This window comes from Salmo salar, unplaced genomic scaffold (assembly GCF_905237065.1).
Source record: "Salmo salar unplaced genomic scaffold, Ssal_v3.1, whole genome shotgun sequence".
Taxonomy (NCBI): domain Eukaryota; kingdom Metazoa; phylum Chordata; class Actinopteri; order Salmoniformes; family Salmonidae; genus Salmo; species Salmo salar.
Genome location: NW_025548184.1, coordinates 33,823 through 58,821, shown reverse-complemented (window position 1 = coordinate 58,821; position 24,999 = coordinate 33,823). Strand labels below are relative to the sequence as shown.

The 24,999-nt window shown below is 49.1% G+C and overlaps 1 long non-coding RNA gene and 1 pseudogene across 1 annotated transcript; one reads left to right on the top strand and one right to left on the bottom strand.

The window, feature by feature from the left end:
• Positions 1 to 908: 908 nt before the first annotated feature.
• On the top strand, positions 909 to 24,062 carry LOC106591858 (N-acetylglucosamine-6-sulfatase-like; annotated as a pseudogene).
• On the bottom strand, positions 23,831 to 24,999 carry LOC123732764 (uncharacterized). Its single transcript, XR_006763397.1, has 3 exons — positions 24,911 to 24,999; positions 24,287 to 24,550; positions 23,831 to 23,894 (listed from the first exon to the last, which is right to left on the bottom strand). It is a non-coding gene; the product is annotated as an uncharacterized lncRNA (long non-coding RNA).

Here is a 24,999-nt window from a genome sequence, read left to right as displayed (position 1 = left end):
GCAGCCTGCCACTCACCCGCCCTGCCCTACCGCCCAACCCTACCGCCCAACCCTACCGCCCACCCTACCCACCTCTACCGCCCACCTCTACCGCCCACCTCTACCGCCCACCTCTACCGCCCAACCTACCGCCTAACCACCTGCCAACCCTACCGCCCAACCCCTACCGCCCAACCCTACCGCCCAACCCTACCGCCCAACCCCTGCCGCCCCACCTCTACCGCCCCAACTCCAACCCTACTGCCCGACTCTACCGCCCGACCCTACCGCCCGACCCTACCGCCCGACCCTACCGCCCGACCCTACCGCCCAACCCTACCGCCCAACCCTACCGGTCTACCGCCCAACCCTACCGCCCAAACCTACCGCCTACCTCCCAACCCTACCGCCCAACCCTACCGCCCAACCCTACCGCCCAACCCTACCGCCCAACCCTACCGCCCAACTCTACCGCCCAACTCTACCGCCCAACTCTACCGCCCAACCCTACCGCCCAACCCTACCGCCCAACCCTACCGCCCAACCCTACCGCCCAACTCTACCGCCCAACCCTACCGCCCAACCCTACCGCCCAACTCTACCCAACTCTTTAAATCTACGCTGGATTTAGTATGGAGACTGACTAGACATGTGATTTAGTATGGGAACTGTCTCTGTGTATCAGTATGGGAACTGTCTCTGTGTTTCAGTATGGGAACTGTCTCTGTGTTTCAGTATGGGAACTGATTCTCTGTGTATCAGTATGGGAACTGATTCTCTGTGTCTCAGTATGGGAACTGTCTCTGTGTATCAGTATGGGAACTGTTTCAGTATGGGAACTGTCTCTGTGTATCAGTATGGGAACTGTTTCAGTATGGGAACTGATTCTCTGTGTCTCAGTATGGGAACTGATTCTCTGTGTCTCAGTATGGGAACTGCTCTCAGTATGGGAACTGTCTCTGTGTTTCAGTATGGGAACTGATTCAGTATGGGAACTGTCTCTGTGTTTCAGTATGGGAACTGATTCTCTGTGTCTCAGTATGGGAACTGTCTCTGTGTTTCAGTATGGGAACCCAGATGCAGGAGGAGTGGAGCACGTTCCTCTGGGATGGGACTACTGGGTCGGACTGGTGAGATCACATCATACACTATATTACTAACGTCACAACGTCAGTCTAGACTCTGGTGAGAACAACAATGTCGCCTCAACAAGTCCAGCGAGTCTAAACTATTGGTCCACTTTGACCCCGCAGAGACGTGTTTCTGCCAGTATTCCTGACTCCATCGTTAAATCAACTGACCCCCCCCCGCCGCCGCCGCTGCTCGCTCCGGCCTGTTTTTCTCTTACCTCTGGGAACGAAAATCACATCCATCAAAGATTGTTGACATACCTTGTTTACTATACCTGCAAGGGTTACCTGAGGGTAGAGGTCACTAGAGGTCAGGATCAGTAGAAAGTTTATCTCCTTCACTTAATCGTTTCAATAATATTAAAATACTGTTGTAACATAGATGGACTATTTTAGAAAGATGACATTTATACACAGACTAAATCAGATTTTTAGATGTTTCTGTTTTAACTTAGAGGAACTCTGGGTACTAAACTGTCTGGGTTCAGGAGAGGAACTCCAGGTCCTAAACTGTCTGGGTTCAGGAGAGGAACTCTAGGTACTACACTGTCTGGGTTCAGGAGAGGAACTCTAGGTACTAAACTGTCTGTGTCCTATACAGGAGAGGAACTCTAGGTACTAAACTGTCTGGGTTCAGGAGAGGAACTCTAGGTACTACACTGTCTGGGTTCAGGAGAGGAACTCTAGGTACTAAACTGTCTGGGTTCAGGAGAGGAACTCTAGGTACTAAACTGTCTGGGTTCAGGAGAGGAACTCTAGGTACTAAACTGTCTGGGTTCAGGAGAGGAACTCTAGGTACTATACTGTCTGGGTTCAGGAGAGGAACTCCAGGTACTAAACTGTCTGGGTTCAGGAGAGGAACTCTAGGTACTAAACTGTCTGGGTTCAGGAGAGGAACTCTAGGTACTACACTGTCTGGGTTCAGGAGAGGAACTCTAGGTACTAAACTGTCTGGGTTCAGGAGAGGAACTCCAGGTACTAAACTGTCTGGGTTCAGGAGAGGAACTCCAGGTCCTAAACTGTCTGGGTTCAGGAGAGGAACTCTAGGTACTACACTGTCTGTGTTCAGGAGAGGAACTCCAGGTACTACACTGTCTGGGTTCAGGAGAGGAACTCCGGGTACTAAACTGTCTGGGTTCAGGAGAGGAACTCCAGGTACTACACTGTCTGGGTTCAGGAGAGGAACTCTGGGTACTAAACTGTCTGGGTTCAGGAGAGGAACTCTAGGTACTAAACTGTCTGGGTTCAGGAGAGGAACTCCAGGTACTAAACTGTCTGTGTTCAGGAGAGGAACTCCAGGTACTACACTGTCTGGGTTCAGGAGAGGAACTCTAGGTACTACACTGTCTGTGTTCAGGAGAGGAACTCTAGGTACTACACTGTCTGGGTTCAGGAGAGGAACTCTAGGTACTACACTGTCTGTGTTCAGGAGAGGAACTCTAGGTACTAAACTGTCTGGGTTCAGGAGAGGAACTCCAGGTACTAAACTGTCTGGGTTCAGGAGAGGAACTCTAGGTACTACACTGTCTGGGTTCAGGAGAGGAACTCCAGGTACTATACTGTCTGGGTTCAGGAGAGGAACTCTAGGTACTACACTGTCTGGGTTCAGGAGAGGAACTCCAGGTACTAAACTGTCTGGGTTCAGGAGAGGAACTCTAGGTACTACACTGTCTGTGTTCAGGAGAGGAACTCTAGGTACTACACTGTCTGTGTCCAGGAGAGGAACTCTAGGTACTACACTGTCTGGGTTCAGGAGAGGAACTCTAGGTACTACACTGTCTGTGTTCAGGAGAGGAACTCTAGGTACTACACTGTCTGGGTTCAGGAGAGGAACTCTAGGTACTACACTGTCTGTGTTCAGGAGAGGAACTCCAGGTCCTAAACTGTCTGGGTTCAGGAGAGGAACTCTAGGTACTAAACTGTCTGGGTTCAGGAGAGGAACTCCAGGTCCTAAACTGTCTGGGTTCAGGAGAGGAACTCTAGGTACTAAACTGTCTGGGTTCAGGAGAGGAACTCTAGGTACTAAACTGTCTGGGTTCAGGAGAGGAACTCTGGGTACTAAACTGTCTGTGTCCAGGAGAGGAACTCTAGGTACTAAACTGTCTGGGTTCAGGAGAGGAACTCTAGGTACTACACTGTCTGGGTTCAGGAGAGGAACTCCAGGTACTACACTGTCTGGGTTCAGGAGAGGAACTCCAGGTACTACACTGTCTGTGTCCTATACAGGAGAGGAACTCCAGGTACTACACTGTCTGTGTCCTATACAGGAGAGGAACTCCAGGTACTAAACTGTCTGTGTTCAGGAGAGGAACTCCAGGTACTAAACTGTCTGTGTCCTATACAGGAGAGGAACTCCAGGTACTACACTGTCTGTGTCCTATACAGGAGAGGAACTCCAGGTACTAAACTGTCTGTGTCCTATACAGGAGAGGAACTCCAGGTACTACAACTACACTCTGTCTGTGAATGGGAAGCCGAAGAAACACGGAGGGAACTACAGTGAAGACTACCTGACAGACGTACTGGTAAGAAGGACCCAGAGGATTCCCTGCATTACCGGGAAGTGTCCTGTCCACTAACTCCTGGTCCGATCAGTACAGCATCAGTCTGGGCTCAACTCCAGTCCAACTACCTCTGTCCCCTCTGTCCTCTAGACTTCCTCCAGTCCAACTACCTCTGTCCCCTCTGTCCTCTAGACTTCCTCCAGTCCAACTACCTCTGTCTCTGTCCTCTAGACGTCCTCCAGTCTAACTACCTCTGTCTCCTCTGGACTTCCTCCAGTCTAACTACCTCTGTCTCCTCTGGACTTCCTCCAGTCTAACTACCTCTGTCTCCTCTGGACTTCCTCCAGTCTAACTACCTCTGTCTCCTCTGGACTTCCTCCAGTCTAACTACCTCTGTCTCCTCTGGACTTCCTCCTAGTCTAACTACCTCTGTCTCCTCTGGACGTCCTCCAGTCTAACTACCTCTGTCTCTGTCCTCTAGACGTCCTCCAGTCTAACTACCTCTGTCATCTGTCCCCTCTGTCCTCTAGACTTCCTCCAGTCTAACTACCTCTGTCTCTGGACGTCCTCCAGTCTAACTACCTCTCTCCTCTAGACGTCCTCCAGTCTAACTACCTCTGTCTCCTCTAGACGTCCTCCAGTCTAACTACCTCTGTCCTCTGGACTTTCTCCAGTCTAACTACCTCTGTCTCCTCTGGACTTCCTCCAGTCTAACTACCTCTGTCCTCTGGACTTTCTCCAGTCTAACTACCTCTGTCTCCTCTGGACTTCCTCCAGTCTAACTACCTCTGTCTCTGGACTTCCTCCAGTCTAACTACCTCTGTCTCCTCTGGACGTCCTCCAGTCTAACTACCTCTGTCTCTGTCCTCTGTCTCTGGACGTCCTCCAGTCTAACTATCTCTGTCTCTGGGCTTCCTCCAGTCTAACTACCTCTGTCTCTGGACGTCCTCCAGTCTAACTATCTCTGTCTCTGGACTTTCTCCAGTCCAACTACCTCTGTCTCCTCTGGACGTCCTCCAGTCTAACTATCTCTGTCTCTGGACTTCCTCCAGTCCAACTACCTCTGTCTCCTCTGGACGTCCTCCAGTCTAACTACCTCTGTCTCTGGACGTCCTCCAGTCCAACTACCTCTGTCTCTGTCCTCTCTCTGTCCTCTCCAGACCAACATGTCTCTGGACTTCCTCCAGTATAAGTCTAACTACCGGCCGTTTTTCATGATGGTGTCGCCCCCAGCCCCCCACGCTCCCTGGACCCCCGCCCCGCAGTACCAGGACCGCTTCAAGGACCTCAAGGCCCCCCGGGACCCCAACTTCAACGTGCATGGGAAGGTAGGCGCCAAACATGGAAACACCCACAACACACCCATACCCACACCACCCACACCACACCCACACCCATACCACCACCACTACCACCACCCACACCCACACCACCACCACCACTACCACACCCATACCACCACCACTACCACACCCACACCCACACCACCACCATCACCACACCCACACCACCACCACTACCACACCCATACCACCACCACACCACCCATACCACCACCATCACTACCACACCCATACCACCACCACACCCATACCACCACCATCACCACACCCACACCACCACCACTACCACACCCATACCACCACCACACCCATACCACCACCCACACCCACACCCACACCCATACCACCACCACCACTACCACACCCATACCACCACCACCACTACCACACCCACACCACCACCACCACCACCACCCACAACACACCACACCCACACCACCACACCACCCACACCACAACACCACCCATACCCATACCACCACCACCACTACCACAACACAACACAACACCACACAACACCACCCATACCACCACCACACCCATACCGCCACCACACCCATACCGCCACCACACCCATACCACCACCACCACCACCACACCCATACCACCACCACACCCATACCGCCACCACACCCATACCGCCACCACACCCATACCACCACACCCATACCACCACCACCACCACCACACCCATACCGCCACCACACCCATACCACAACACCACCCATACCCACACCACAACACCACCCATACCACCACCACACCCACAACACAACACAACACCACCCATACCACCACCACCACCACCACCACTACCACACCCATACCACCACCACTACCACCACCACCACACCCACCACCACACCCACACCACAACACCACCCATACCCACACCACAACACCACCCATACCCACACCACAACACCACCCATACCACCACCACACCCATACCACCACCACTACCACACCCATACCACCACCACCACACCCATACCACCACCACCACCACACCCATACCACCACCACCACACCACCCATACCACCACCACCACTACCACACCCATACCACCACCACCACCACCACCACCACCACCACACCATACCACCACCCCCACACCCACACCCACACCCATACCACCACCACACCCATACCACCACACCCACACCACCACCACCACCACCACCACACCCACACCACCACCACCATACCACCACCACCACACCCACACCACCACCACCACTACCACACCCACACCACTACCACACCCACACCACCACCACCACTACCACACCCACACCACCACCACCACCACACCCACACCACCACCACACCCATACCACCACACCCATACCGCCACCGCCACCACACCCATACCACCTTCACACCCATACCGCCACCACACCCATACCGCCACCACACCCATACCGCCACCACACCCATACCACCACACCCATACCACCACCACCACCACCACACCCATACCGCCACCACACCCATACCACCACCACCACCACCACCACCACACCCATACCACCCCCACACCCATACCACCACCACCACACCCATACCACCACCACACCCATACCACCACACCACACCCATACCACCACCACCACCACCACACCCATACCGCCACCACACCCATACCACCACCACCACCACCACCACCACACCCATACCACCACCACACCCATACCACCACCACCACACCCATACCACCACCACACCCATACCACCACACCACACCCATACCACCACCACACCCATACCACCACACCACCACCACACCCACACCACCACCACACCCATACCACCACCACCACCACCACCACACCCATACCACCACCACACCCATACCACCACCACACCCATACCACCACCGCCACCACACCCATACCGCCACCACACCCATACCGCCACCACACCCATACCGCCACCACACCCATACCACCACCACCACACCCATACCACCACCACCACCACCACACCCATACCACCACCACCCACACCACCACCACACCCATACCACCACCACACCCATACCACCACCACACCCACACCACCACCACCACACCCATACCACCACCACACCCACACCACCACCACCACACCCATACCACCACCACACCCATACCACCACCACACCCATACCACCACCACCACACCCATACCACCACCACCACACCCATACCCATACCACCACCACACCCATACCACCACCACACCCATACCACCACCACACCCATACCACCACCACACCCATACCACCACCATCGTCCTCTCTGCCGTTTTAGGGGGGGGCGTGTAGCCTAGCGTTTTTATCGGCGGCGTGTAGCCTAGCGTTTTTAGCGGCGGCGTGTAGCCTAGCGTTTTAGCGGCGGCGTGTAGCCTAGCGTTTTAGCGGCGGCGTGTAGCCTAGCGTTTTAGCGGCGGCGTGTAGCCTAGCGTTTTTATCGGCGGCGTGTAGCCTAGCGTTTTTAGCGGCGGCGTGTAGCCTAGCGTTTTAGCGGCGGCGTGTAGCCTAGCGTTTTAGCGGCGGCGTGTAGCCTAGCGTTTTAGCGGCGGCGTGTAGCCTAGCGTTTTAGCGGCGGCGTGTAGCCTAGCGTTTTAGCGGCGACCACACCCATACCACCACCACACCCATACCACCACCACACCCATACCACCACCACACCCATACCACCACCACCACACCCATACCACCACCACCACACCCATACCACCACCACCACACCCATACCACCACCACACCCATACCACCACCACACCCATACCACCACACCCATACCACCACACCCATACCACCACCACCACACCACCACCACCACCACACCCATACCACCACCACCACACCCATACCACCACCACACCCATACCACCACCACCACCACACCCACACCACTACCACACCCCTCCCTTCTGTCTTCTCTCTCCCCACGCCTTCTCTCCCCTCCCTTCTCTCTCCTCCTGTCTTCTCTTTCCTCCTCCTCCCACGTCTTCTCTCTCCTGTTCCTCCTCTCTTCTCTTTCCTCCTCCTCCTTGTCTTCTCTCCTCCTCCCTGTCTTCTCCCTCCTTCCCTCCTCTCCCCCCTATCCTTTATGAGTTATAATATCCTGTTTGCCCTCCACCCCACTAGGTGGCGTACTCTGCTGTCGGTGGATGACCTGGTGGAGAAGGTGGTGAAGAGGTTAGAGGTCCGAGGTGAACTGGAGAACACTTATATCATCTTTACCTCAGACAACGGATACCACACAGGTACACGACACACCTGGTACACAGCACACCTGGTACAGGTACACAGCACACCTGGTACAGGTACACAACACACCTGGTACACAACACACCTGGTACAGGTACACAACACACCTGGTACACAGCACACCAGGTACAGGTACACAACACACCTGGTACACAGCACACCAGGTACAGGTACACAGCACACCTGGTACAGGTACACCTACAGCTGACTCCTCCCTCTCCCCCTCTCCCCCCCAGGTCAGTTCTCTCTCCCCCTGGATAAGAGGCAGCTCTATGAGTCTGACATCAGAGTTCCTCTGCTGATCCGAGGGCCCAACATCAAGCCGAACCAGACCACCGGGCTAGCGGTCCAGAACGTTGACCTGGGTCCTACCATCCTGGACATGGCTGGTTACAACGTCAACAAGACCGCCATGGACGGCATGTCCTTCCTGCCTGTACTGGTGAGAACCCATACAGAACACACTATACTATATATACCACCTAGTAGCCAGAACACACTATACTATATATACCACAACACACTATACTATACTATATATACCACCTAGTAGCCAGAACACACTATACTATATATACCACCTAGTAGCCAGAACACACTATACTATATATACCACCTAGTAGCCAGAACACACTATACTATATATACCACCTAGTAGCCAGAACACACTATACTATATATACCACCTAGTAGCCAGAACACACTATACTATATATACCACCTAGTAGCCAGAACACACTATACTATATATACCACCTAGTAGCCAGAACACACTATACTATATATACCACCTAGTAGCCAGAACACACTATACTATATATACCGCCTAGTAGCCAGAACACACTATACTATATATAACGCCTAGTAGCCAGAACACACTATACTATATATACCGCCTAGTAGCCAGAACACACTATACTATATATACCGCCTAGTAGCCAGAACACACTATACTATATATACCGCCTAGTAGCCAGAACACACTATACTATATATACCACCTAGTAGCCAGAACACACTATACTATATATACCGCCTAGTAGCCAGAACACACTATACTATACTATATATACCACCTAGTAGCCAGAACACACTATACTATATATAACGCCTAGTAGCCAGAACACACTATACTATATATACCACCTAGTAGCCAGAACACACTATACTATATATACCACCTAGTAGCCAGAACACACTATACTATATATAACGCCTAGTAGCCAGAACACACTATAGTATATATACCACCTAGTAGCCAGAACACACTATACTATATATACCGCCTAGTAGCCAGAACACACTATACTATATATACCGCCTAGTAGCCAGAACACACTATACTATATATAACGCCTAGTAGCCAGAACACACTATACTATATATAACGCCTAGTAGCCAGAACACACTATACTATACTATATATACCACCTAGTAGCCAGAACACACTATACTATATATACCACCTAGTAGCCAGAACACACTATACTATACTATATATACCACCTAGTAGCCAGAACACACTATACTATACTATATATACCACCTAGTAGCCAGAACACACTATACTATATATACCACCTAGTAGCCAGAACACACTATACTATATATACCACCTAGTAGCCAGAACACACTATACTATATATAACGCCTAGTAGCCAGAACACACTATACTATATATACCACCTAGTAGCCAGAACACACTATACTATATATACCACCTAGTAGCCAGAACACACTATACTATATATAACGCCTAGTAGCCAGAACACACTATACTATATATACCACCTAGTAGCCAGAACACACTATACTATATATACCGCCTAGTAGCCAGAACACACTATACTATACTATATATACCACCTAGTAGCCAGAACACACTATACTATATATAACGCCTAGTAGCCAGAACACACTATACTATATATACCACCTAGTAGCCAGAACACACTATACTATATATACCGCCTAGTAGCCAGAACACACTATACTATATATAACGCCTAGTAGCCAGAACACACTATACTATATATACCACCTAGTAGCCAGAACACACTATACTATATATACCGCCTAGTAGCCAGAACACACTATACTATATATACCGCCTAGTAGCCAGAACACACTATACTATATATAACGCCTAGTAGCCAGAACACACTATACTATACTATATATACCACCTAGTAGCCAGAACACACTATACTATATATACCACCTAGTAGCCAGAACACACTATACTATATATACCACCTAGTAGCCAGAACACACTATACTATATATACCACCTAGTAGCCAGAACACACTATACTATATATACCACCTAGTAGCCAGAACACACTATACTATATATACCACCTAGTAGCCAGAACACACTATACTATATATACCACCTAGTAGCCAGAACACACTATACTATATATATAACGCCTAGTAGCCAGAACACACTATACTATATATACCGCCTAGTAGCCAGAACACACTATACTATATATACCACCTAGTAGCCAGAACACACTATACTATATATACCACCTAGTAGCCAGAACACACTATACTATATATACCACCTAGTAGCCAGAACACACTATACTATATATAACACCTAGTAGCCAGAACACACTATACTATATATACCACCTAGTAGCCAGAACACACTATACTATATATACCACCTAGTAGCCAGAACACACTATACTATACTATATATACCACCTAGTAGCCAGAACACACTATACTATATATACCACCTAGTAGCCAGAACACACTATACTATATATACCACCTAGTAGCCAGAACACACTATACTATATATACCACCTAGTAGCCAGAACACACTATACTATATATACCACCTAGTAGCCAGAACACACTATACTATATATACCACCTAGTAGCCAGAACACACTATACTATATATATAACGCCTAGTAGCCAGAACACACTATACTATATATACCACCTAGTAGCCAGAACACACTATACTATATATACCACCTAGTAGCCAGAACACACTATACTATACTATATATACCACCTAGTAGCCAGAACACACTATACTATATATACCACCTAGTAGCCAGAACACACTATACTATACTATATATACCACCTAGTAGCCAGAACACACTATACTATATATACCACCTAGTAGCCAGAACACACTATACTATATATACCACCTAGTAGCCAGAACACACTATACTATACTATATATACCACCTAGTAGCCAGAACACACTATACTATATATACCACCTAGTAGCCACAACACACTATACTATACTATATATACCACCTAGTAGCCAGAACACACTATACTATATATACCACCTAGTAGCCACAACACACTATACTATATATATAACGCCTAGTAGCCAGAACACACTATACTATATATACCACCTAGTAGCCAGAACACACTATACTACATATACCACCTAGTAGCCAGAACACACTATACTATACTATATATACCACCTAGTAGCCAGAACACACTATACTATATATACCACCTAGTGGCCAGAACACACTATACTATATATAACACCTAGTAGCCAGAACACACTATACTATATATACCACCTAGTAGCCAGAACACACTATACTATATATACCACCTAGTAGCCAGAACACACTATACTATACTATATATACCACCTAGTACCCAGAACACACTATACTATACTATATATACCACCTAGTAGCCAGAACACACTATACTATACTATATATACCACCTAGTAGCCAGAACACACTATACTATATATAACACCTAGTAGCCAGAACACACTATACTATATATACCACCTAGTAGCCAGAACACACTATACTATATATACCACCTAGTAGCCAGAACACACTATACTATATATAACACCTAGTAGCCAGAACACACTATACTATATATAACACCTAGTAGCCAGAACACACTATACTATACTATATATACCACCTAGTAGCCAGAACACACTATACTATATATAACTCCTAGTAGCCAGAACACACTATACTATATATATAACACCTAGTAGCCAGAACACACTATACTATATATACCACCTAGTAGCCAGAACACACTATACTATATATACCACCTAGTAGCCAGAACACACTATACTATATATACCACCTAGTAGCCAGAACACACTATACTATACTATATATACCACCTAGTAGCCAGAACACACTATACTATACTATATATACCACCTAGTAGCCAGAACACACTATACTATACTATATATACCACCTAGTAGCCAGAACACACTATACTATACTATATATACCACCTAGTAGCCAGAACACACTATACTATACTATATATACCACCTAGTAGCCAGAACACACTATACTATACTATATATACCACCTAGTAGCCAGAACACACTATACTATACTATATATACCACCTAGTAGCCAGAACACACTATACTATATATACCACCTAGTAGCCAGAACACACTATACTATATATACCACCTAGTAGCCAGAACACACTATACTATATATACCACCTAGTAGCCAGAACACACTATACTATACTATATATACCACCTAGTAGCCAGAACACACTATACTATATATAACACCTAGTAGCCAGAACACACTATACTATACTATATATAACACCTAGTAGCCAGAACACACTATACTATATATACCACCTAGTAGCCAGAACACACTATACTATACTATATATACCACCTAGTAGCCAGAACACACTATACTATATATACCACCTAGTAGCCAGAACACACTATACTATATATACCACCTAGTAGCCAGAACACACTATACTATATATAACGCCTAGTAGCCAGAACACACTATACTATATATACCACCTAGTAGCCAGAACACACTATACTATATATACCGCCTAGTAGCCAGAACACACTATACTATATATAACGCCTAGTAGCCAGAACACACTATACTATACTATATATAACGCCTAGTAGCCAGAACACACTATACTATACTATATATACCACCTAGTAGCCAGAACACACTATACTATATATACCACCTAGTAGCCAGAACACACTATACTATATATACCACCTAGTAGCCAGAACACACTATACTATATATACCACCTAGTAGCCAGAACACACTATACTATATATACCACCTAGTAGCCAGAACACACTATACTATATATACCACCTAGTAGCCAGAACACACTATACTATATATACCACCTAGTAGCCAGAACACACTATACTATATATATAACGCCTAGTAGCCAGAACACACTATACTATATATACCGCCTAGTAGCCAGAACACACTATACTATATATACCACCTAGTAGCCAGAACACACTATACTATACTATATATACCACCTAGTAGCCAGAACACACTATACTATATATACCACCTAGTAGCCAGAACACACTATACTATATATAACACCTAGTAGCCAGAACACACTATACTATATATACCACCTAGTAGCCAGAACACACTATACTATATATACCACCTAGTAGCCAGAACACACTATACTATATATACCACCTAGTAGCCAGAACACACTATACTATACTATATATACCACCTAGTAGCCAGAACACACTATACTATACTATATATACCACCTAGTAGCCAGAACACACTATACTATATATAACACCTAGTAGCCAGAACACACTATACTATATATACCACCTAGTAGCCAGAACACACTATACTATATATACCACCTAGTAGCCAGAACACACTATACTATATATAACACCTAGTAGCCAGAACACACTATACTATATATAACACCTAGTAGCCAGAACACACTATACTATATATAACACCTAGTAGCCAGAACACACTATACTATACTATATATACCACCTAGTAGCCAGAACACACTATACTATATATAACGCCTAGTAGCCAGAACACACTATACTATATATATAACACCTAGTAGCCAGAACACACTATACTATATATACCACCTAGTAGCCAGAACACACTATACTATATATACCACCTAGTAGCCAGAACACACTATACTATACTATATATACCACCTAGTAGCCAGAACACACTATACTATACTATATATACCACCTAGTAGCCAGAACACACTATACTATACTATACTATATATACCACCTAGTAGCCAGAACACACTATACTATATATACCACCTAGTAGCCAGAACACACTATACTATACTATATATACCACCTAGTAGCCAGAACACACTATACTATACTATATATACCACCTAGTAGCCAGAACACACTATACTATATATACCACCTAGTAGCCAGAACACACTATACTATACTATATATACCACCTAGTAGCCAGAACACACTATACTATATATAACACCTAGTAGCCAGAACACACTATACTATACTATATATATACCACCTAGTAGCCAGAACACACTATACTATATATACCACCTAGTAGCCAGAACACACTATACTATACTATATATACCACCTAGTAGCCAGAACACACTATACTATACTATATATACCACCTAGTAGCCAGAACACACTATACTATATATACCACCTAGTAGCCAGAACACACTATACTATACTATATATACCACCTAGTAGCCAGAACACACTATACTATATATACCACCTAGTAGCCAGAACACACTATACTATATATACCACCTAGTAGCCAGAACACACTATACTATACTATATATACCACCTAGTAGCCAGAACACACTATACTATATATACCACCTAGTAGCCAGAACACACTATACTATATATAACACCTAGTAGCCAGAACACACTATACTATATATAACACCTAGTAGCCAGAACACACTATACTATACTATATATACCACCTAGTAGCCAGAACACACTATACTATATATAACGCCTAGTAGCCAGAACACACTATACTATATATATAACACCTAGTAGCCAGAACACACTATACTATATATACCACCTAGTAGCCAGAACACACTATACTATATATACCACCTAGTAGCCAGAACACACTATACTATACTATATATACCACCTAGTAGCCAGAACACACTATACTATACTATATATACCACCTAGTAGCCAGAACACACTATACTATACTATACTATATATACCACCTAGTAGCCAGAACACACTATACTATATATACCACCTAGTAGCCAGAACACACTATACTATACTATATATACCACCTAGTAGCCAGAACACACTATACTATACTATATATACCACCTAGTAGCCAGAACACACTATACTATATATACCACCTAGTAGCCAGAACACACTATACTATACTATATATACCACCTAGTAGCCAGAACACACTATACTATATATAACACCTAGTAGCCAGAACACACTATACTATACTATATATACCACCTAGTAGCCAGAACACACTATACTATATATGCCACCTAGTAGCCAGAACACACTATACTATACTATATATACCACCTAGTAGCCAGAACACACTATACTATACTATATATACCACCTAGTAGCCAGAACACACTATACTATATATACCACCTAGTAGCCAGAACACACTATACTATACTATATATACCACCTAGTAGCCAGAACACACTATACTATATATACCACCTAGTAGCCAGAACACACTATACTATATATACCACCTAGTAGCCAGAACACACTATACTATACTATATATACCACCTAGTAGCCAGAACACACTATACTATATATACCACCTAGTAGCCAGAACACACTATACTATATATACCACCTAGTAGCCAGAACACACTATACTATATATACCACCTAGTAGCCAGAACACACTATACTATATATACCACCTAGTAGCCAGAACACACTATACTATATATAACGCCTAGTAGCCAGAACACACTATACTATATATACCGCCTAGTAGCCAGAACACACTATACTATATATACCACCTAGTAGCCAGAACACACTATACTATATATACCACCTAGTAGCCAGAACACACTATACTATATATAACACCTAGTAGCCAGAACACACTATACTATACTATATATACCACCTAGTAGCCAGAACACACTATACTATGTATACCACCTAGTAGCCAGAACACACTATACTATACTATATATACCACCTAGTAGCCAGAACACACTATACTATATATACCACCTAGTAGCCAGAACACACTATACTATATATAACGCCTAGTAGCCTAGCACAACGCAGCCTAGTAGCCTAGCACAACGCCGCATAGTAGCCTAGCACAACGCCGCCTAGTAGCCTAGCACAACGCCGCCTAGTAGCCTAGCACAACGCCGCCTAGTAGCCTAGCACAACGCCGCCTAGTAGCCTAGCACAACGCCGCCTAGTGGCCTAGCACAACGCCGCCTAGTGGCCTAGCACAACGCCGCCTAGTGGCCTAGCACAACGCAGCCTAGTAGCCTAGCACAACGCAGCCTAGTACAACGTAGCCTATTAGCCTAGCACAACGCCGCCTATTAGCCTAGCACAACGCCGCCTATTAGCCTAGCACAACGCCGCCTATTAGCCTAGCACAACGCCGCCTATTAGCCTAGCACAACGCCGCCTATTAGCCTAGCACAACGCCGCCTATTAGCCTAGCACAACGCCGCCTAGTAGCCTAGCACAACGCCGCCTAGTAGCCTAGCATAACGTAGCCTAGCATAACGTAGCCTAGCACAACGCAGCCTAGTAGCCTAGCACAACGCAGCCTAGTAGCCTAGCACAACGCCGCCTAGTAGCCTAGCACAACACAGCCTAGCATCCTAGCACAACGCCGCCTATTAGCCTAGCGTAATGCAGCCTAGCATCCTAGCACAACGCAGCCTAGCACAACGCAGCCTAGCACAACGCAGCCTGGTAGCCTAGCACAACGTAGCCTAGCACAACGTAGCCTAGCACAACGCAGCCTAGTAGCCTAGCACAACGCAGCCTAGTAGCCTAGCACAACGCAGCCTAGTAGCCTCAGCACAACGCAGCCTAGTAGCCTAGCACAACGCAGCCTAGTAGCCTAGCACAACGCAGCCTAGCACAACGCAGCCTAGCACAACGCAGCCTAGCACAACGCAGCCTAGCACAACGCAGCCTAGTAGCCTAGCGCAACGCAGCCTAGTAGCCTAGTAGCCTAGTAGCCTGTCTGTATCAGGAAGGATCAGTATTTAACCGGTATTAATGTGAATACTGTGTTGTATTCTCTGTGTCAGGAGGGATCTGTGAACAGCACGACGTGGAGAACGGACTTCCTGGTGGAGTATGAAGGGAGGGATCTAACGTGGCTGATCCAGCCTGTCCGCTGCTCGGTCCCGGGGTCTCTGAATGTTTCCCCGACTGTGTGTGTGAGGATTCCTTCAACAACACGTACGCCTGTGTTCGTACCGTCGCACCCTCCGCCGACATCCAGTACTGCGAGTTCGACGACAACGAGGTGAGAGAAGCGTTTTAGTCACCACGTCTCTGTGTGTTACGGAGGTGGATAACCTGTCTCACCCGTAGAAATACAATGAACTGACCTGCTTTACTGCTATGGGGAGGCTCAACATGGACGCCAGTCTGAATGGGGACCCCTAACTCTCTCTCTCATGGACGCCAGTCTGAATGGGGACCCCTAACTCTCTCTCTCATGGACGCCAGTCTGAATGGGGACCCCTAACTCTCTCTCTCATGGACGCCAGTCTGAATGGGGACCCCTAACTCTCTCTCTCATGGACGCCAGTCTGAATGGGGACCCCTAACTCTCTCTCTCATGGACGCCAGTCTGAATGGGGACCCCTAACTCTCTCTCATGGTGACCAGTCTGAATGGGGACCCCTAACTCTCTCTCTCTATGGACGTCAGTCTGAATGGGGACCCCTAACTCTCTCTCTCTCATGGTGGCCAGTCTGAATGGGGACCCCTAACTCTCTCTCTCATGGTGGCCAGTCTGAATGGGGACCCCTAACTCTCTCTCTCATGGTGGCCAGTCTGAATGGGGACCCCTAACTCTCTCTCTCATGGTGGCCAGTCTGAATGGGGACCCCTAACTCTCTCTCTCATGGACGCCAGTCTGAATGGGGACCCCTAACTCTCTCTCTCATGGTGGCCAGTCTGAATGGGGACCCCTAACTCTCTCTCTCATGGTGGCCAGTCTGAATGGGGACCCCTAACTCTCTCTCTCATGGTGGCCAGTCTGAATGGGGACCCCTAACTCTCTCTCTCATGGTGGCCAGTCTGAATGGGGACCCCTAACTCTGTCTCTCATGGTGGCCAGTCTGAATGGGGACCCCTAACTCTCTCTCTCATGGTGGCCAGTCTGAATGGGGACCCCTAACTCTCTCTCTCATGGTGGCCAGTCTGAATGGGGACCCCTAACTCTCTCTCTCATGGACGCCAGTCTGAATGGGGACCCCTAACTCTCTCTCTCATGGTGGCCAGTCTGAATGGGGACCCCTAACTCTCTCTCTCATGGTGGCCAGTCTGAATGGGGACCCCCTAACTCTCTCTCTCTCATGGTGGCCAGTCTGAATGGGGACCCCTAACTCTCTCTCTCATGGTGGCCAGTCTGAATGGGGACCCCTAACTCTGTCTCTCATGGTGGCCAGTCTGAATGGGGACCCCTAACTCTCTCTCTCATGGTGGCCAGTCTGAATGGGGACCCCTAACTCTCTCTCTCATGGTGGCCAGTCTGAATGGGGACCCCTAACTCTCTCTCTCATGGTGGCCAGTCTGAATGGGGACCCCTAACTCTCTCTCTCATGGTGGCCAGTCTGAATGGGGACCCCTAACTCTCTCTCTCATGGTGGCCAGTCTGAATGGGGACCCCTAACTCTCTCTCTCATGGTGGCCAGTCTGAATGGGGACCCCTAACTCTCTCTCTCATGGTGGCCAGTCTGAATGGGGACCCCTAACTCTCTCTCTCATGGTGGCCAGTCTGAATGGGGACCCCTAACTCTCTCTCTCATGGTGGCCAGTCTGAATGGGGACCCCTAACTCTCTCTCTCATGGTGGCCAGTCTGAATGGGGACCCCTAACTCTCTCTCTCATGGTGGCCAGTCTGAATGGGGACCCCTAACTCTCTCTCTCTGTGTTCACCAGGTGTATAACATGACAGTAGATTCCTACCAGGTCATTAGTAATAACTAACTCTCTCTCTCTGTGTTCACCAGGTGTTTGTGGAGGTGTATAACATGACAGTTGACTCCTACCAGGTCATTAGTAATAACTAACTCTCTCTCTCTGTGTTCACCAGGTGTTTGTGGAGGTCTATAACATGACAGTAGACCCCTACCAGGTCATTAGTAATAACTAACTCTCTCTCTCTGTGTTCACCAGGTGTTTGTGGAGGTCTATAACATGACAGTAGATTCCTACCAGGTCATTAGTAATAACTAACTCTCTCTCTCTGTGTTCACCAGGTGTATAACATGACAGTAGATTCCTACCAGGTCATTAGTAATAACTAACTCTCTCTCTCTGTGTTCACCAGGTGTTTGTGGAGGTCTATAACATGACAGTAGACCCCTACCAGCTCATTAACCGGGCGAAGACCATCGACCAGGAGGTTCTGGAGAAGATGAACCACAGGCTGATGATGCTGCAGTCCTGTTCTGGACAGTCCTGTAGGACCCCTGGGGTCTACGACGCACGGTACACTGACTAACCACCCAGGTTTAACCCAATCCTCTCCCCAGACCACCCAGCTTTAAACCTCTCCTCTCCCCAGACCACCCAGCTCTCTGTTCTCCTCTCCCCAGACCACCCAGCTCTAACCCTCTCCTCTCTCCAGACCACCCAGCTCTAACCCTCTCCTCTCCCCAGACCACCCAGCTATAACCCTCTCCTCTCCCCAGACCACCCAGCTCTAACCCTCTCCTCTCCCCAGACCACCCAGCTCTCTGTTCTCCTCTCTCCAGACCACCCAGCTCTAACCCTCTCCTCTCCTCAGACCACCCAGCTCTAACCCTCTCCTCTCCCCAGACCACCCAGCTATAACCCTCTCCTCTCTCCAGACCACCCAGCTCTCTGTTCTCCTCTCTCCAGACCACCCAGCTCTAACCCTCTCCTCTCTCCAGACCACCCAGCTCTCTGTTCTCCTCTCTCCAGACCACCCAGCTATAACCCTCTCCTCTCTCCAGACCACCCAGCTCTAACCCTCTCCTCTCTCCAGACCACCCAGCTATAACCCTCTCCTCTCCCCAGACCACCCAGCTCTAACCCTCTCCTCTCTCCAGACCACCCAGCTCTAACCCTCTCCTCTCTCCAGACCACCCAGCTATAACCCTCTCCTCTCCCCAGACCACCCAGCTCTAACCCTCTCCTCTCCCCAGACCACCCAGCTCTCTGTTCTCCTCTCCCCAGACCACCCAGCTATAACCCTCTCCTCTCCCCAGACCACCCAGCTCTAACCCTCTCCTCTCCCCAGACCACCCAGCTCTAACCCTCTCCTCTCTCCAGACCACCCAGCTATAACCCTCTCCTCTCCCCAGACCACCCAGCTCTAACCCTCTCCTCTCCCCAGACCACCCAGCTCTCTGTTCTCCTCTCCCCAGACCACCCAGCTCTAACCCTCTCCTCTCTCCAGACCACCCAGCTCTCTGTTCTCCTCTCTCTTTAGACCACCCAGCTCTAACCCTCTCCTCTCTCCAGACCACCCAGCTCTAACCCTCTCCTCTCCCCAGACCACCCAGCTCTAACCCTCTCCTCTCCCCAGACCACCCAGCTCTAACCCTCTCCTCTCCCCAGACCACCCAGCTCTCTGTTCTTCTCTCTCCAGACCACCCAGCTCTCTGTTCTCCTCTCCCCAGACCACCCAGCTATAACCCTCTCCTCTCTCCAGACCACCCAGCTATAACCCTCTCCTCTCTCCAGACCACCCAGCTCTCTGTTCTCCTCTCTCCAGACCACCCAGCTCTAACCCTCTCCTCTCTCCAGACCACCCAGCTCTAACCCTCTCCTCTCCCCAGACCACCCAGCTCTCTGTTCTCCTCTCTCCAGACCACCCAGCTCTCTGTTCTCCTCTCCCCAGACCACCCAGCTCTAACCCTCTCCTCTCCCCAGACCACCCAGCTCTAACCCTCTCCTCTCCCCAGACCACCCAGCTCTAACCCTCTCCTCTCTCCAGACCACCCAGCTCTCTGTTCTCCTCTCTCCAGACCACCCAGCTATAACCCTCTCCTCTCCCCAGACCACCCAGCTATAACCCTCTCCTCTCTCCAGACCACCCAGCTATAACCCTCTCCTCTCCCCAGACCACCCAGCTCTAACCCTCTCCTCTCCCCAGACCACCCAGCTCTCTGTTCTCCTCTCCCCAGACCACCCAGCTCTAACCCTCTCCTCTCTCTCCAGACCACCCAGCTCTCTGTTCTCCTCTCCCCAGACCACCCAGCTCTAACCCTCTCCTCTCCCCAGACCACCCAGCTCTAACCCTCTCCCCTCTCTCCAGACCACCCAGCTATAACCCTCTCCTCTCCCCAGACCACCCAGCTCTCTGTTCTCCTCTCTCCAGACCACCCAGCTCTCTGTTCTCCTCTCTCCAGACCACCCAGCTCTAACCCTCTCCTCTCTCCAGACCACCCAGCTCTAACCCTCTCCTCTCCCCAGACCACCCAGCTCTAACCCTCTCCTCTCCCCAGACCACCCAGCTCTAACCCTCTCCTCTCTCCAGACCACCCAGCTCTCTGTTCTCCTCTCTCCAGACCACCCAGCTCTAACCCTCTCCTCTCCCCAGACCACCCAGCTCTAACCCTCTCCTCTCCCCAGACCACCCAGCTCTAACCCTCTCCTCTCTCCAGACCACCCAGCTCTCTGTTCTCCTCTCCCCAGACCACCCAGCTCTAACCCTCTCCTCTCCCCAGACCACCCAGCTCTAACCCTCTCCTCTCCCCAGACCACCCAGCTCTCTGTTCTCCTCTCTCCAGACCACCCAGCTCTAACCCTCTCCTCTCTCCAGACCACCCAGCTCTAACCCTCTCCTCTCCCCAGACCACCCAGCTCTAACCCTCTCCTCTCCCCAGACCACCCAGCTCTAACCCTCTCCTCTCTCCAGACCACCCAGCTCTCTGTTCTCCTCTCTCCAGACCACCCAGCTCTAACCCTCTCCTCTCCCCAGACCACCCAGCTCTAACCCTCTCCTCTCCCCAGACCACCCAGCTCTAACCCTCTCCTCTCTCCAGACCACCCAGCTCTCTGTTCTCCTCTCCCCAGACCACCCAGCTCTAACCCTCTCCTCTCCCCAGACCACCCAGCTCTAACCCTCTCCTCTCCCCAGACCACCCAGCTCTCTGTTCTCCTCTCTCCAGACCACCCAGCTCTAACCCTCTCCTCTCCCCAGACCACCCAGCTCTAACCCTCTCCTCTCTCCAGACCACCCAGCTCTCTGTTCTCCTCTCCCCAGACCACCCAGCTCTAACCCTCTCCTCTCCCCAGACCACCCAGCTCTAACCCTCTCCTCTCTCCAGACCACCCAGCTATAACCCTCTCCTCTCCCCAGACCACCCAGCTCTCTGTTCTCCTCTCTCCAGACCACCCAGCTCTCTGTTCTCCTCTCTCCAGACCACCCAGCTCTAACCCTCTCCTCTCCCCAGACCACCCAGCTCTCTGTTCTCCTCTCTCCAGACCACCCAGCTATAACCCTCTCCTCTCTCCAGACCACCCAGCTCTAACCCTCTCCTCTCTCCAGACCACCCAGCTATAACCCTCTCCTCTCTCCAGACCACCCAGCTATAACCCTCTCCTCTCCCCAGACCACCCAGCTCTCTGTTCTCCTCTCCCCAGACCACCCAGCTCTAACCCTCTCCTCTCCCCAGACCACCCAGCTATAACCCTCTCCTCTCCCCAGACCACCCAGCTCTCTGTTCTCCTCTCCCCAGACCACCCAGCTCTCTGTTCTCCTCTCCCCAGACCACCCAGCTCTCTGTTCTCCTCTCCCCAGACCACCCAGCTCTAACCCTCTCCTCTCCCCAGACCACCCAGCTCTAACCCTCTCCTCTCTCCAGACCACCCAGCTCTAACCCTCTCCTCTCCCCAGACCACCCAGCTATAACCCTCTCCTCCTCTCTCTCCAGGTTTGCGTTTGACCCTCAGCTGATGTTCAGTAACAGGAGGCGGCGGATCAGCGGTCCGAGACGGGCCTGAAGAGCAGGAGGAGAGTGTGTGTGTGTGTGTGTGTGTGTGTGTGTGTGTGTGTGTACACACACAGTGTCACCATTGATTGGTTATTCTAAGACATGTTGTGTCTAATTACGTGAGGAAAATCAATTACCTCAAATCAGCTGCTTTTCAAATCATTAACAAGTCTTGACCGGCTACAGTCGGACTAGAAACCTGTTCCGCTTCCTCCCAGTAGGACTAGAAACCTGTGCCTCTTTCTCCCAGTAGGACTAGAAACCTGTGCCTCTTTCTCCCAGTAGGACTAGAAACCTGTTCCTCTTTCTCCCAGTAGGACTAGAAACCTGTTCCTCTTTCTCCCAGTAGGACTAGAAACCTGTTCCTCTTTCTCCCAGTAGGACTAGAAACCTGTTCCTCTTTCTTCCAGTAGGACTAGAAACCATAGCTGTTATGCCTCTTTCTCCCAGTAGGACTAGAAACCTGTTCCTCTTTCTCCCAGTAGGACTAGAAACCTGTTCCTCTTTCTCCCAGTAGGACTAGAAACCTGTTCCTCTTTCTCCCAGTAGGACTAGAAACCTGTTCCTCTTTCTCCCAGTAGGACTAGAAACCTGTTCCTCTTTCTTCCAGTAGGACTAGAAACCATAGCTGTTATGCCTCTTTCTCCCAGTAGGACTAGAAACCTGTTCCTCTTTCTCCCAGTAGGACTAGAAACCTGTTCCTCTTTCTCCCAGTAGGACTAGAAACCTGTTCCTCTTTCTCCCAATAGGACTAGAAACCTGTTCCTCTTTCTCCCAATAGGACTAGAAACCTGTTCCTCTTTCTCCCAGTAGGACTAGAAACCTGTTCCTCTTTCTCCCAGTAGGACTAGAAACCTGTTCCTCTTTCTCCCAGTAGGACTAGAAACCTGTTCCTCTTTCTCCCAATAGGACTAGAAACCTGTTCCTCTTTCTCCCAGTAGGACTAGAAACCTGTTCCTCTTTCTCCCAGTAGGACTAGAAACCTGTTCCTCTTTCTCCCAGTAGGACTAGAAACCTGTTCCTCTTTCTCCCAGTAGGACTAGAAACCTGTTCCTCTTTCTCCCAGTAGGACTAGAAACCTGTTCCTCTTTCTTCCAGTAGGACTAGAAACCATAGCTGTTATGCCTCTTTCTCCCAGTAGGACTAGAAACCTGTTCCTCTTTCTCCCAGTAGGACTAGAAACCTGTTCCTCTTTCTCCCAGTAGGACTAGAAACCTGTTCCTCTTTCTCCCAGTAGGACTAGAAACCTGTTCCTCTTTCTTCCAGTAGGACTAGAAACCATAGCTGTTATGCCTCTTTCTCCCAGTAGGACTAGAAACCTGTTCCTCTTTCTCCCAGTAGGACTAGAAACCTGTTCCTCTTTCTCCCAGTAGGACTAGAAACCTGTTCCTCTTTCTCCCAGTAGGACTAGAAACCTGTTCCTCTTTCTCCCAATAGGACTAGAAACCTGTTCCTCTTTCTCCCAGTAGGACTAGAAACCTGTTCCTCTTTCTCCCAGTAGGACTAGAAACCTGTTCCTCTTTCTCCCAGTAGGACTAGAAACCTGTTCCTCTTTCTCCCAGTAGGACTAGAAACCTGTTCCTCTTTCTCCCAGTAGGACTAGAAACCTGTTCCTCTTTCTCCCAGTAGGACTAGAAACCTGTTCCTCTTTCTCCCAATAGGACTAAAACAGGCCATTTTGGAGTCACTGTTATTG